Genomic DNA, 15,693 nt, shown 5'->3' with positions numbered 1-15,693 from the left:
GGTGGCGAGCATTTATATTGGTATATGGTCCCCATCCTGTCATGTGCTGCTCCATCCTGCGTCCCCATCCTGTCATGTGCTGCACCCATCCTGCGTCCCCATCCTGTCATGTGCTGCACCCATCCTGCGTCCCCATCCTGTCATGTGCTGCTCCCATCCTGCGCCCCTGTTCTGTCATGTGCTGCTTCCATCCTGCGCCCCCGTTCTGTCATGTGCATCTGCCATCCTGTGCCCCCATTCTGTCATGTGCTGCTGCCATCCTGCGCCCCCATTCTGTCATGTGCTGCTCCCATCCTGCGTCCCCATCCTGTCATGTGCTGCTCCCATCCTGCGCCCCTGTTCTGTCATGTGCTGCTGCCATCCTGCGCCCCCATTCTGTCATGTGCTGCTCCCATCCTGCGCCCCTGTTCTGTCATGTGCTGCACCCATCCTGCGTCTCCATCCTGTCATGTGCTGCACCCATCCTGCATCCCCATCCTGTCATGTGCTGCTCACATCCTGCGCCCCTGTTCTTTCATGTGCTGCTTCCATCCTGCGCCCCCGTTCTGTCATGTGCATCTGCCATCCTGTGCCCCCGTTCTGTCATGTGCTGCTGCCATCCTGCGCCCTCATTCTGTCATGTGCTGCTCCCATCCTGCGTCCCCATCCTGTCATGTGCTGCTCCCATCCTGCGCCCCTGTTCTGTCATGTGGTGCTGCCATCCTGCGCCCCCATTCTGTCATGTGCTGCTCCCATCCTGCGCCCCTGTTCTGTCATGTGCTGCTCCATCCTGCGTCCCCATCCTAACATGTGCTGCACCCATCCTGTGTCCCCATCCTGTCATGTGCTGCACCAATCCTGCATCCCCATCCTGTCATGTTCTGCTCCCAGCCTGCGCCCCTGTTCTTTCATGTGCTGCTTCCATCCTGCGCCCCCGTTCTGTCATGTGCATCTGCCATCCTGTGCCCCCGTTCTGTCATGTGCTGCTGCCATCCTGCGCCCCCATTCTGTCATGTGCTGCTCCCATCCTGCATCCCCATCCTGTCATGTGCTGCTTCCATCCTGCGCCCCTGTTCTGTCATGTGCATCTGCCATCCTGTGCCCCCGTTCTGTCATGTGCTGCTCCCATCCTGCGCCTCCATTCTGTCATGTGCTGCTTCCATCCTGCGCCCCCGTTCTGTCATGTGCTGCTCCCATCCTGCGCCCCCGTTCTGTCATGTGCTGCTCCCATCCTGCACCCCCGTTCTGTCATGTCCTGCCCTATTCTGTCATGTGCTGCTCCCATCCTGCGCCTGTTCTGTCATGTGCTGCTCCCATCCTGCGCCCCTGTTCTGTCATGTGCTGCTCCCATCCTGCGCCACCATTCTTTAGTTTGCTGCTCCCATCCATATGCCCCATACGCTGCTCCATAAAGGTTTATGGCCCCCATAAAATGCTCCATAGTATATGCCCCGTACACTGCTCCATAAAGGTTGATGGCCCCCATAAGATGCTCCATAGTATAGGCCCCCGTACACTGCTCCATAAAGGTTTATGGCCACATAAGATGCTCCATTGTATATGCCCCCATACACTGCTCCATTATGGTTTATGGCCCCCATAAGATGCTCCATAGTGTATGCCCCGTACGCTGTTCCATAAAGGTTTATGGCCCCCATAAGATGCTCCATACTCTATGCCCCCGTACACTGCTCCATTATGGTTTATGGCCTCATAAGATGCTCCATACTCTATGCCCCCGTACACTGCTCCATTATGGTTGATGGCCCCCTTAACATGCTCCATTCTATATGCCCCCGTACACTGCTCCATTATGGTTGATGGCCCCCTTAACATGCTCCATTCTATATGCCCCCGTATGCTGCTGCAATATATAAAAAAAACAAAAAAAAACATACTCACCTATCGTCGCTGGGCAATGAGTGCTGGGGGGCCTGAGCAGGCGGGGACACCGGCGCGCTGTGGGGGTCAGGTGCCGGTATTGCCGCCAGCTCAGGCCCCCCAGCACTTACTATATTCACCTGTCCTCCGATCCACCGCTGCGCGGCGCCATCTTCCCGGTCCTCTGGCTGTGACTGGTCAGTAAGAGGGCGGCGCCGGCGCGCATTAGGCGTGTCATTGCGCCCTCTGAACTGAAGGTCACAGGCCGAGGACCGGGAAGATGGCGGCGCGCAGCAGTGGAATGGAGGACAGGTGAATATAGCCGATACTCACCCTCCTGGCGGTCCCTGCTTCTCTGTTGGAGATCGTGGTGTGCGTTCAGTGTTAACGCATACCGCGATCTCCCAGGAGCGTCACTCTGTGAGGCCCAGACTGCGCCGGCGCTTGCGCTTGTGCAGTCTATAAAGGCTTCGGACAGAGTGACGCTCCCAGCGTTATATTATAGATACATAGGAGCAGTATTATAGTAGTTATATTCTTGTACATAGGGGCAGTATTATAGTAGTTATATTCTTGTACATAGGGGGCAGTATTATAGTAGTTATATTCTTGTACATAGGAGCAGTATTACAGTAGTTATATTCTTGTACATAGGAGCAGTATTATAGTAGTTATATTCTTGTACATAGGAGCAGTAGTATAGTAGTTATATTCTTGTACACAGGAGCAGTATTATAGTAGTTATATTCTTGTACATAGGGGGCAGTATTATAGTAGTTATATTCTTGTACATAGGAGCAGTAGTATAGTAGTTATATTCTTGTACATAGGGGCAGTATTATAGTAGTTATATTCTTGTACATAAGGGCAGTATTATAGTAGTTATATTCTTGTACATAGGGGGCAGTATTATAGTAGTTATATTCTTGTACATAGGAGCAGTATTATAGTAGTTATATTCTTGTACATAGGAGCAGTATTATAGTAGTTATATTCTTGTACATAGGAGCAGTAGTATAGTAGTTATATTCTTGTACATAGGAGCAGTAGTATAGTAGTTATATTCTTGTACATAGGGGGCAGTATTATAGTAGTTATATTCTTGTACATAAGGGCAGTATTATAGTAGTTATATTCTTGTACATAGGGGGCAGTATTATAGTAGTTATATTCTTGTACATAGTGGGCAGTATTATAGTAGTTATATTCTTGTACATAGGAGCAGTATTATAGTAGTTATATTCTTGTACATAGTGGGCAGTATTATAGTAGTTATATTCTTGTACATAGGGGCAGTATTATAGTAGTTATATTCCTGTACATAAGGGCAGTATTATAGTAGTTATATTCTTGTACATAGTGGGCAGTATTATAGTAGTTATATTCTTGTACATAGGGGCAGTATTATAGTAGTTATATTCTTGTACATAGTGGGCAGTATTATAGTAGTTATATTCTTGTACATAGGGGCAGTATTATAGTAGTTATATTCCTGTACATAAGGGCAGTATTATAGTAGTTATATTCTTGTACATAAGGGCAGTATTATAGTAGTTATATTCTTGTACATAGGGGGCAGTTTTATAGTAGTTATAATCTTGTACATAGTGGGCAGTATTATAGTAGTTATATTCCTGCACATAGGAGCAGTATTAGTAGTTATATTCTTGTACATAGGCGCAGTATTAAGGTAGTTATATTCTTGTACATACGGTCAGTATTATAGCAGTTATATTCTTGTACATAGGAGCAGTATTATAGTAGTTATATTCTTGTACATAGGAGCAGTATTATAGTAGTTATATTCTTGTACATAGGGGGCAGTATTATAGTAGTTATATTCTTGTACATAGGAGCAGTATTATAGTAGTTATATTCTTGTATATAGGAGCAGTATTATAGTAGTTATATTCTTGTACATAGGGGGCAGTATTATAGTAGTTATATTCTTGTACATAGGAGCAGTAGTATAGTAGTTATATTCTTGTACATAGGGGCAGTATTATAGTAGTTATATTCTTGTACATAAGGGCAGTATTATAGTAGTTATATTCTTGTACATAGGGGGCAGTATTATAGTAGTTATATTCTTGTACATAGGAGCAGTATTATAGTAGTTATATTCTTGTACATAGGAGCAGTATTATAGTAGTTATATTCTTGTACATAGGAGCAGTAGTATAGTAGTTATATTCTTGTACATAGGAGCAGTAGTATAGTAGTTATATTCTTGTACATAGGGGCAGTATTATAGTAGTTATATTCTTGTACATAAGGGCAGTATTATAGTAGTTATATTCTTGTACATAGGGGGCAGTATTATAGTAGTTATATTCTTGTACATAGTGGGCAGTATTATAGTAGTTATATTCTTGTACATAGGGGGCAGTATTATAGTAGTTATATTCCTGTACATAAGGGCAGTATTATAGTAGTTATATTCTTGTACATAAGGGCAGTATTATAGTAGTTATATTCTTGTACATAGGGGGCAGTTTTATAGTAGTTATAATCTTGTACATAGTGGGCAGTATTATAGTAGTTATATTCCTGCACATAGGAGCAGTATTAGTAGTTATATTCTTGTACATAGGCGCAGTATTAAGGTAGTTATATTCTTGTACATACGGTCAGTATTATAGCAGTTATATTCTTGTACATAGGAGCAGTATTATAGTAGTTATATTCTTGTACATAGGAGCAGTATTATAGTAGTTATATTCTTGTACATAGGGGGCAGTATTATAGTAGTTATATTCTTGTACATAGGAGCAGTATTATAGTAGTTATATTCTTGTATATAGGGGCAGTATTATAGTAGTTATATTCTTGTACATAGGGGCAGTATTATAGTAGTTATATTCTTGTACATAGGGGCAGTATTATAGTAGTTATATTCTTGTACATAGGGGTAGTATTATAGTAGTTATATTCTTGTACATAGGGGCAGTATTATAGTAGTTATATTCTTGTACATAGGAGCAGTATTATAGTAGTTATAGTCTTGTACATAGGGGCAGTATTATAGTAGTTACATTCTTGTACATAGGAGCAGTATTATACAGTAGTAGTTATATTCTTGTACATAGGAGCAGTATTATAGTAGTTATTTTCTTGTACATTTGGGGCAGTAGTATAGTAGTTATATTGCCATAATATAGAACTTTTGTTCTTTTCCATAGGATACACTTGGAGTTGGAGTTTTGCAACAGCTGGTCATGGGTTGAAACTTGCTTAGAATAAAAGGTGCACATTATATCCTCAGTTCTGAGGCACTTTTTCGAGAAATATAAAATGTAGTAATACTACTTTTATAACAAACTTTTTAAATAAATTTACAATATTTCTTCAAACTTTTTAAACATCGTTATTGATCATATACAGTATATTGAATAGATATTGCCTTTAAAAACATACTAATACACCCTAAATACTTACTAGTCATTTGATACTATCCCATCACCTACCATGTGGAACACAAGTATGGCTGCTATAGTCGGAATCAACAACTTTCGATATTTGTATCTTTTAGGCTTAGAAGTTAACAGTGTACTGTATAGTTAGCGTTATGGTTGTGTTACCCGTTGGACACGACTATGTGCCCCTTCCTTTTGGGCTCTTTGGACCGTGATGTTATCAAACACTTTAATATTCAGAGAGACATAGAGCAGAGAACATCCACACATTATACCAACAAGCTTCACCGCTGATGAACATTTTCTTGACATTGTCAATTCGCTTTGGATGACCTGAAGGCAAATTTAGAAACCCGTCCATGTTAAATGCCAAGCATTGTAGCATAAATTCCCTAAAAAAAAAATGATGATATGCACCGATGGCTTCAAACACTGCAATTTATAGACTTGGGATGGGAAAAGCTGCAAAGGACAATGCTGTACTCCTGAAAATGACGGTAATTCAATCTGAAATTATTAATTTACAGAAACTCTGAGTCCGAACTATTTAACTTCATCACATTGTTAGTAGATATTTATAATACTCATTTAAAGGGACGGTGTCATGTCAGGTCTGTGTTCATTGGAGGATTTGGGGATTTTTTTTGGATAATCAGTATAACCAGAAGATACTTAAAGGGGTTGTCTGGTATAATGACCTAGCCTTAAGATAGGTCATCAATGTCTGAACAGTATCGGTGGCAGTCGGAATTGCTCGGTTAGGGAGCTGAAAAGCACAGCACTGTTGACGGAATAGTGGCCGTGACTGGGTACTGTACATCTGCGCCCTAATGATTTTAATATGGGGTGGATGTGCAGTTCTTGGCTGTGGGCACTATATAGTCAAAGGAGCTGTGCTGTGTAGCTCTGCAACTGATCAGTTCCGGCCACCGCTGACACAGAGAACAGCGGATTGGTGAGGGTGTTGGGTGTTGCATCTCCACCCATCAGACATTGATGACCTATCCTAAGAATAGGCCAGCAATTTAAAAGGCCTGGAAAACCCATTACCTTTAAGTATCTTCTGATTATATTGATATCCAAAAAATTTCCAGAATCCGCCTATGGTCACAGGATATAACACTGTACCTTTAACTAAGGATCACAAATATCTACTAACAACTTTCTACAGTTAGGTCAGGTTGAGAGTTTCTGTAAATTAATAATTAAATTAATTATAATAATGGAGAGAAGGTGTGTTTCCAGCCAAAGTCACAGGCGATAACGAGAAGTCCAAGCACCTGGTCTACCTGCAGACCATCAGGGCTACTAATTGTGCTCTTCTGAAATAATGTGTACGAGAAATACTCCAGCTTGCATGAGAACCGCAGCTCTCTGATCGGCGGTAATGATCTTACCGCCAATCAAAGTGTAGGGGTTTCTCGCATCTGTCATGTAGATGACACCGTGAGAAACACCCGATGTTCGGGGTGCCGAAACTGGACAGTAACATGAACTTCCTGGAGAAGCGTGTGTTCTGGGTCCATGCCTTAATTCTAGGTGTTCAGTACAGACCCTGAACTTTGCCGTTCGGGTTGGCCCATCTCTAACCACCACTAACACTGACTCTGAGGCCCACTGTTCAACTCCATGCAAATATTACATTACCCTTATTCATAAGTCGTTGGGTTGCCCACTACACAACTAGGGCTTCACCTATTCTTCTGTGAGCCAGTCCAACACTGATATGACTCCATAGCTAAAACCTACAAACAAGTTTTCTCACACTACAGTGCTATGTTCCTCTCTTCCATTTATCCCCTACTTCTTGCTAATATACATTCTGGTCTCCTCATTATTAGAGTGGGAAATCACTGAAAAAAGTTTGGATGTGCTGTCAAAATCACCAGGCATGAATAGCTGACCACCAGGACTTTCTGAGTGGCTTGCTACTTTTATTTTCTCCAATATCTTCAGACTGATAATCCCATTAGGTCAAGGAGTTATCACTTATAAAATGTGTATCACATCTGTGCCTTTTATGCCTGCTCTATTTCTGCTTTGGTCACTGGGCAGCAGTGCATCTTTAACGCTTACGATGCATGGCAACAACAGTCCTTTATTTTCCCTGGGACTTTTGGTGCTGCTTAACAAAGGAGCTATGGGGTTAATTTTGGTTTAGGTTTTGATCCTTCCTCGCCCTGGGCGAGGCAGTCAGTTATTTAAACCCCTGAAACTCTGGCTTCCACTGCCGCTAAATAGCTCTGCTGTCCTGGTTACATGACCGCTCAGCGACCAATCACAAGCCGCGACGTCATCGAAGGTCCTTAACACGCTCATTCTTAGAAAGGGAAGCATGGCGGTTGCAGCGGTGACAACCAGGGCGCGTCCGAGGGTAAGTATATCAATATTTTTTTTTTTTATTCTTCATTTTATACATGAATATGGATCCCAGGGCCTGAAGGAGAGTTTCCTCTCCTTCAGACCCTGGGAACCATAGAGGATACCTTCCGATATTTGTGTCCCATTGACTTGTATTGGTATCGGATATCGGTATCGGCGATATCCGATATTTTTCGGATATTGGCCGATACCATCCGATACCGATACTTTCAAATATCGGACGGTATCGCTCAACACTAGTCCTGGTATGTACTTCTGTGCTGTGCTCCTGTTGTTTTGTCCTAATGTAATCCATTCTTTGACCTCAGTTTAACATTTGACTACCCACTTAAGTAAGACTTTGTCTTTCATGTGACCTCCTGGTTTTGACCCTTCTTGGCCATCCATCCTGCCTCCTGTCCTCTCCTTCAGATAGCAGCCCTTTCATGGAAGCAATCCAGTGGACCCCATTGTAAGATCGGATCCCTGTACAGAGTAACTCCGGAATCTGTCAGAAACATTGGCTTGTGTCAAGTCTGTCTGTGGTAGCATTTTTGAGCCTGTAACCTTCGACAGACAAGACACGATATCCATCTAATCCTGAGGGTGTGATAATGTTACAATATTGCCATATTGATGACATGTTACAAAGGACACAGAAGAACTTTTGAAGTTGGTGCCTCCTGCATATTTTTGGACTTGACATTCTACCTAAGAACCCATAATACGGATAGGCAAACAAAACAGACATTGCAAACGATGATGTCTAGGTCCCCTCTCTCCCCTCTCCCTTTATATCGTGTGGTATTCAGGTTAAATCTTATTCCTTTAGAAATGTCATTAGCAGGCGCCATTCTCATTAACATTTATAAATGACGCATGATGAACTTTCATGACCACAATATATTACACCTCTTCATTTTTACTCGCCCTTTACCTCCATCCTTCGTGCCCTCTTCATTTTTAATTTTTGAGCTCCGAACCATTATTTCCCGTTATATCTAAATCTCGAAATCTTCCTCCATCACTCGCGCAGCTGTGAGAGTCGGCAAATCTAAATATAAACTTATAATTAAAAACTAGGTTCCGAGCCCGGACCATGTGATCCCCCAGGTGCCACATCAAGTCGACTTCACATGAGCTCTATGAGTTTGCATCCCAGTGCTAATTATTGTAATATCTAACTCCAGCAAAGCAGGTGGAAGGTAGATATCTGAACAACTCGACAGACTAACCCGATAGCTTGATATCCAGATGTTAAATGGCATTTCCTCGCTGCATGATGCAAGCAGGGGTAGGGAGGTGTCACACGCTCAGAAAGTCACATCTCCGGGGGAAGAAGTAAAACAGTAGCATAAATGATTTGCATTACCTTCGGCTTTTAACAGCTGTGCTTCAATGGACTTCTGACCAGCAGGGAGCACATTGCAGCTAGAAACCTCGAGTGCATTTAGAATATCCACATACCTATAATTATAAGGATCTTTTATGATTTTTTTCACATTTGGCATATTAGAATTTACAAAACCAATGCGAGTCTTGTCTATGGTTATGATCGGGTATTGCAGCTTAGCCCCATTTAAAGCGATTGACCACAATATAAACTTGTGACCTATACACGAATGGTTAATAGGTTGCTGGGGAGCTGACCATTGGGACCCTCACTGATCCAAAGAATGAGGCTCTGTTTTAATAGAGTGATGGTCGAGCATGTGTAAAAAGGAAGTTAGTATCTGACCTTCGTTCCAGTAACTTGGATTACTTCAGACCTCCGTTCTCGGGGTCCTGGTAGTCAGCTCCCCAACTATTGACAACCTTTTTAATATTTATAAATTATAAGTTGTCATGGAGGGCCAACTTCATCAGGTGCTAAGCTACAATACTTGACACAGTCCATGGACAATGGTGGCGCTCTTTTTAAAAAGTCATCATATTTTTCACAAATAATACTTTTCATCCAGCTTTTACCAACCCTTGAGTGACAAATACACCTTTCATGTAGAAAAGTCGCGGAGACACCATCACGTGTTACTCAACGCAAGCAATAAATAGCCAGGTCTTTCACCGGGAAGGAACAACCACGGGAAGGGCAGCATCCAAAAGGAAAACCACCTATGCCAAACAATGGTATCCATCCACAGACAGCTGTTTCGGGGTATTTGCCCCTCATCAGTGTGGAGTAGGAAACTGGCTATTAGGAGCAGTGCATGGTAAAATGACTATAAACATAAGGATGAATGACCTCGTGGAGATCAAAACATCCAACACCGTGGATGGATACCATGTTTTGGCATAGGTGGTTTTCCTTTTGGATGCTGCCCTTCCTGTGGTTGTTCCTTCCCGGTGAAAGACCTGGCTATTTATTGCTTGCGTTGAGAAACACGTGATGGTGTCTCCGCGGCTTTTCTACATGCATTTGCATATTTCCCATAAGGGATGGAGGCAGTGTTCTGGATCACTGCGTTGAGAAACACGTGATGGTGTCTCCGCGGTGTTGGATGTTTTGATCTCCACGAGGTCATTCATCCTTATGTTTATAAATACACCTTTCAGTCATACCTCCAAATTCTGTATGGCTACACAGGTTTATAATTGTGCCTATGAGACACTGAAGATCTGGATTAGTGGTGAACTCAGCTTTTCCACGCTGTTCTCTAGAGACAAGTCCTCAAGCTACTTCCTTTGGAGAGGTAAATGCTATATTGGTTCCCAGCACCTAAAAGAAACCAAGACTGAGGTCCTTGACACCAAGGGTCAGGAGAAACTAGCATGGTCTGACTCTATGGTATCTATACCCTAGATTGTGGGTGCTAGTACAAGGTTGTTCTTGGGTCACCAAAAGTGCTAATGCTTCCATATTTAATAGTGGGAATCTCAAGATTCGGGACCTGGGTGAACAGGAATCTTTAGAGTTGCTAAAAATATGGCTCTGGTTGGTGTGATGTCTGAAATATTTGTGATATATTTAACTTTACCAACATTTAATATTTCTAAAAACACAGCAAAGAACATGCTAACCAGGAGCAGAACCACTTGAATTTTGGTAAGGTTCTCTATTTTTCAACTTAAGGGGAATATTCTTTAAAAAATGAAACTGCCTCTTTGTTATCTAGGTGAGGTCTACACAGCAATAGGAAAAATGAAAACCCTCGGTCACAATTACTACAAGTGTGTGGAATTTCTCATAGCGACTCACACAGTATGATAAATCTGGCACAGACTGTCTATTCTAAGTTTATAGTATTAATGAGTTGGGCTACTTTTCAACAACAATTTTCAACAAAATTTTGGTGAAATTTTGGGCCGTAATGTTGCATCTTAGTACAAGCTCCTTTTTCACAAAACCATGCCCATATCCTGCTAAGCCACGCTCATTGTCGAGTGAGGTGCAGTTAATCGACAAAGACAATTAACAGACAAAGGTCCCAAATCATCAAAGGAATTTCACCAGAATTCAGGAGCAAATTGCTTTGAAAAAGCACAAAAATTTGGCGCCACAACATTTTTTGGTGTTGTTATGCCAGTTTCTACCAGCTGTGACAAAATGGGCAGAGCTTTATTTAGCTGTGGCGTGACGAGGGTGTGGCAGGGACGTGTAATTCATGATGAGCTGTGGAATTACCTATACCTGAAATCTTACTCCAGTCAGGACTGATGTAAGTATTCTGCCGTGGCACAACTCTACATGAATAAAGACCATCTGGCTCCACCACAACCCCTCATTAAGACGAGAGAGAAGATCACTAGTCTTGATGAATCGTGGCCAGATATATGTGGTGAAAGGCATAGCCTGTAGGGTTTTTTTGTATTCTGGTGTATTTAGCTTAGTGAAGCCCCCTCTTTTTTAAAGTCAGGTGCAGGATCAGAGGAGCTTCTTAGTCTTTTTAATGTCCTGTGTCATACACCATCCTCTTGTACTAGGTATAAAGCAATGTATCAGAATTACTCAGAATATTCATCTAAGTACCACTGAAAGTAGCGATGATGAGTAAATCAATTTGATGCAAGTCGAGTTTATGTTGAATTTTATGAAATTTGCAGGACTCTTTGAGTTTAAACTATTTGTTATCAAGGCTCTGAAATCATCAAATAAATGTCAGCCACCATTTTACACATTGCAGATGATTGTATTAGCCGTAGCTAGCTGACAGTATATGACCTCAGGTGTTGTCACACAAACTTTCCCCATAATGGCTTGCAGCTATCACATCAATTAGTATAGCGCAGCCAACCAGAAATAAATATCATCTATATACGTAATTGTCTAAGGTCCACTTCCGTCTGTCTGTCTGTCCCGGAAATTCCGCGTCGTTGATTGGTCACGGCCTTAAGGCCGTGACCAGTCAGCGACGGGCACAGCCCAGCCGAGAATGAGTCCCTCCCTACTTCCGTCCAGTCAGTGCCCAGCGTATGCTCCATACTCCCCTCCAGTCAGCGCTCAGATAGGGTTAATGGCAGCGTTAACGGACCGCGTTATACCGAGGTGTAACGCACTCCGTTAACGCTGCTATTAACCCTGTGTGACCAACTTTTTACTATTGATGCTGCCTATGCAGCATCAATAGTAAAAAACTAACGTTAAAAATAATAAAAAAACAAAAAAAACTGCTATTCTCAACTTCTGTCGTCTGCCGATGCGCGCGTGGCTGCCGCCAGCTTCCGTTCCCTGAGATGCATTGCAAAATTATCTAGAAGACTTAGCAGTCTCACGAAACCACGAAGACATCTGGGTAATTTCACAATGTATCTCTGGGAATGGAAGCTGTCGGCAGCCGCTCGCGCATTGGGACAGCTTCGCTGAACGACGGAGGGTGAGTATATAACTATTTTTTATTTTAATTATTTTTTTAACAGGGATATCATGCCCACACTGCTATATACTATGTGGGCTGTGTTATATACTGCGTGGCTGCTATATACAATGTGGGCAGTGTTATATACTGTGTGGGCTGTGTTATATACTGCGTGGGCTGTGCTATATATTATGTGGGCTGTGTTATATACTGCGTGGCTGCTATATACTATGTGGGCTGTGTTATATACTATGTGGGCTGTGTTATATACTGCGTGGGCTGTGTTATATACTGCGTGGGCTGTGGTAAATATTACGTGGGCTGTGTCATATACTGCGTGGCTGCTATATACTGTACTATGTGGGCTGTGTTATATACTATGTGGGCTGTGTTATATACTGCATGGGCTGTGTTATATACTACGTGGGCTGTGTTATATACTGCGTGGGCTGTGTTATATACTGCGTGGCTTGTGCTATTCATTACGTAGGCTGTGTTATAAACTACGTGGCTGTGTTATATACTGCCTGGCTGCTATATACTACGTGGTTCCTATATACTATGTGGCCTGTGCTATATACTATGTGGCTGCTATATACATACATGCATACATACATACATACATATTCTAGAATACCCAATGCGTTAGAATCGGGCCACCATCTAGTAACTTGTATAAAAGCCCAGGCAGGGAATGCAACAGCCATTATACTGTAGTATGAATATGTCACAGTGCACAGCTCAGCCATAGAGACAGGAAGAAGAAGCCCTAAGACATAGAACAAATACTCAAGACAGTAATGTGTTGTACAATTACAGGACTGAAAAGATGAGCATAGCAGTTTGGTAATAATTAAGATTCAATTGATAGAAAGAGAGATAGAAGAGGTTCCAGCGGCAGTGCCAGATTGATTGATCAGTTATTATGTTACAGCTGGCTGCTGTTCAGCGCTGAATTTGAATTACAATTAAAAACATATTTTTCTTAATTCTTAATGCATTAGAAAGCTGAAAGAAAACAGCACAATATTTTTACGGAAAAAAAATTTAAATCTGTGCCAGTCAGAGACTGAGTGCTTGCTTTTCATAAGCGACTATACTTTGTTTTTGTATCTCTTATGCAGTCTTTTAGCTGTTTATTTTAAACAAAATTACAAAAGACAACTACTCAAAAAGTGTATTTAACAAAATGTGTGTGTTATACAGATTTTCTTTGCACATCTGATGTATTCGTCAAGTTTACATCCTTAAATGACACACCAATCCTTAAAAGTTGCAAGTTTTAATTTTATGGTCATGTGCATACCTACCATTTCTTATTGTGTCTTTTTGGGAACGGGGTTGAATTTTGTACAAAAAAAAGTAAACATTTAATAGCTGAAAGTATTTTTACTTGGAAGTGCATCTTGTGAAAATATATTTTTTAAGGTATATACTAAGGGCTGGCTGTAAGTTTATGAGTATGGCATATAAAAAGATACAAGATTGGCTCCTTGAAGGAGGTATCTTGCGTTATGCATAATGATGTCTATTTAGGACATTGTTCTGTAAACAAACGGAAATAAGAAACAAGAAGAAAAAAAAACAATATTGGTTCTGTTAATCCTCAGCTTACAGGGTTGCACAAAACCAGACAAATCGCTTTTCTACTGCTCCTGAATCTACATTGATTACGTTTCTTAAGTAGCAATTCTTGGCTTTTATTTTATTTTTAGACTTTTTTTGACTCTTTATCCAATGAGAGCAGCTGCCTGGCAACTACTGTTTGTTCTGAAGTACAGGGCAAAGAAGGGGCACAAGACCAAAGTTATGTATATATTGCCAAAGGCTCCGTAGCAACGTAAGAGGCAATGCCAGGACTTCTCTTGAAAACAGAATATATGACCATACTCAAAAAAAGCCAAATAGGGAAGGGGCCTGGCAGTGCACAAGTGACTGAACTAACTGCAATTAGTTCCCATGGGCAGAAACTTGACCTACATAACCTCTAAATATAGTTCCCTGTGTACATCACAAATAAGTTATATGACTTTAGGAAATGCAGCGCTACCCACTGTTGAGGTGTGGTATTGCAGTTCAGTCCACTGACAAGAATGGCCCTGTTTTTAGAATATTACTTACCCTGGTAAAAAGTTTAGTATCAACTTTTCCCTATTATATATAACTGTGAGTCTAGGACAGTGTTTCCCAAACTCCAGTCCTCATGGTCCCCACAAGTCATGTTTGTTATGGTTTGGCGGAACACACCAAATATATATTTATAAAGTAATAGGTGAGTTCGCAACCCGGGGTCCACCGTGCAGGAGTAAAACCCGCTGCTAGTAAGTGACGGTACTATATGGCGGTATAAGTGAACTCTTTTACTTCACAGAGACACTTAAGACAAGAGAACGCTGTGTCCTGTTAACCTCACAGAGGAACACAGGTACCAAATAGAGCAAACAGTGGTCATGCAGTCAGAATAGCACACGCAAAACTCCTCACCGGAGGTGCCGGTATTCTAGGGGCTTATTTCAGCCGAACCCTGAAACCACATACATAAGACCACACTGGCGCTGAACACACAACTTTTATAGCTGCAGCAACTTCAGGACCTTCCTAGAGGACCAATGAGAGCTGCTACAGTATCTGAGCAACTTCAGGACCTTCCTAACGGACCAATGGGAACTGCTGCAGTACCTGAACATGTGACCCCCGACCTCCAATGAGAGGTCTTACCTTGGGCATGCTCAGAAGGGGAAAAGCAGGACTTAGTCCCAGAGACGTCTGCTCGCCGCTGACCAGTACTGGCTACAATGGCTGAGCCTGGAAAGGCAGCAGTAATCATCCACACCATATCAGGCTCAGCCAGATGCTGGGACCGACGTCTCCGCTGAGCAGGCTCCACTGCGGCTGGAGAAGAATGGGAGACCACAGCGGAGATGGCTCGAGATTCCCCCTGTGCAGAGGCGGGAAAAAGACCCCTAACAATGGTTTCAGGATTCTCATAGTGTTGTACAGGTGGCAGAATTCCTGATGCCTTGATGATACTTTCCCCACCTGTGCAATATTAAGGAAATCATGAAAACTTGACATATTGAGGGCTGGAGTTTGAGAAACAGTGGTCTAGAGCAGGGGTCCCCAACTCCAGTCCTCAAGGCCCACCAACAGGTCATGTTTTCAGGATTTCCTTAGTCTTGCCCAGGTAATAATTGCATCACCTGTGCAATGCAAAGGAAATCCTGAAAACATGACCTGTTGGTGGGCCTTGAGGACTGGAGTTG

Source organism: Ranitomeya imitator, chromosome 7 (genome assembly GCF_032444005.1).
Source record: "Ranitomeya imitator isolate aRanImi1 chromosome 7, aRanImi1.pri, whole genome shotgun sequence".
Taxonomy (NCBI): Eukaryota; Metazoa; Chordata; class Amphibia; order Anura; family Dendrobatidae; genus Ranitomeya; species Ranitomeya imitator.
This window is presented reverse-complemented; position numbering follows the sequence as displayed.